Source organism: Echinops telfairi, unplaced genomic scaffold, assembly GCF_000313985.2.
Source record: "Echinops telfairi isolate 266 unplaced genomic scaffold, ASM31398v2 ScPeMD7_5;HRSCAF=22, whole genome shotgun sequence".
Taxonomy (NCBI): Eukaryota; Metazoa; Chordata; class Mammalia; order Afrosoricida; family Tenrecidae; genus Echinops; species Echinops telfairi.
Window position 1 is genome coordinate 13,278,824 of NW_022103901.1, and position 1,290 is coordinate 13,280,113.

The following is a 1,290-nucleotide window of genomic DNA, read 5'->3' on the forward strand; positions in this document are numbered from 1 at the left end:
CTCCTCAGACTCCACCTAGCCCCTGCTTACCCTTACCACTGGGCTTGCCAGGCACAGAGAGGGCTGGGGTGGGGAGTGGGGTGGAGGAAATCCGTGTAGGTTGAAACCCAGCAAACAGCTCTCTATTGAAAAAGCCGGGTGGCTCCCTTTATTGAGCCCTGGTAGCTCGGTGGTTGTGCTTTGGGCTGCTAACCTCAAGGTCGGCAGTTCAAAACCACCAACTGCTCTGAGGGAGAGAGACCGGGTTTTCTACTCCTGTGAAGAGTTGCATTGCAGTCCACACTGAAGGCTGCAGTCCTAAATGTTCACCAGCAAGAGCTCCACGTCTTCCTGCTTATTGCAGCTGGTTCAGAAGCCTTCCTCCAGCCCCCATGCCATTCTCTTCTTAAAAGGCAGCTTCTCCGAGGATTTGCTCAGCCTCCGGGCTGAACAAGTATGGCGAGCGAACATAAGCCTGGTTCACACCTTGCCTGTTTCAAACCATGCGGTATTCCCTTGTTCGGTTCTCACAGTTGCCTCTGGATCCAGCTGTAAGTTCTGCATCAAGGTGTCCTGTTCTGGGATTTCCGTCTTCTCGAGGTTGTCCATAGTTTGCTGTGATCCACACAGTCATCGAATGCCTTGGCGTAGGCCATAAAATGCAAGTGAACAAAATCCTCATAACGGGACCCATGAGTCACATCATGAGACAAGGAGAAACGATTGAAGGTGTCAAGGATTCTGACTTGGGTCCACAATCGATGCTCACAAGCTGTATTGCATGAGGGGAAATCTGCTGCCCAAGACCTCTTTAGAGTGTTTCCCATTGCCTCCTGTGCTTGTGAAAGCCGGGCACTGAGTAAGGACGACGGGTGATGCATCTGCACGGTGGTGCTGGGGAAGATGGCTAAAAGGACAAACGGATCTGTCTTGGAAGAAGTACAGCCAGAGTGCTCCTCACAGGCAAGGATGGCGACACTTTGTCTTACATACTTCAGTCATGTTGTCAGCAGAGGCCAGTCCCTGGAGAAGGACGTCATGCCCGGCAAAGTGAAGCGGCAACGAAAAACAGGCAGGCCCTCCAGGAGATGGGTTGACACCATGGCTGCAGCAAGGGGGTCAGGCACAGGGACATGTGTGAACATGGTGCCGGACCAAGCAGTGTTTCCTTTTGTTGTGCACAGGGTCATCATGGGTCAGCACCCACTCGATGGCACCCAGCAATAAAAACAACAGAGCGACAGTCTCCGAAACCCACAGGGGCAGTTCTGCCCCGTCCTATAGGGTCGCTATGAGATGACTCGGCAGAGG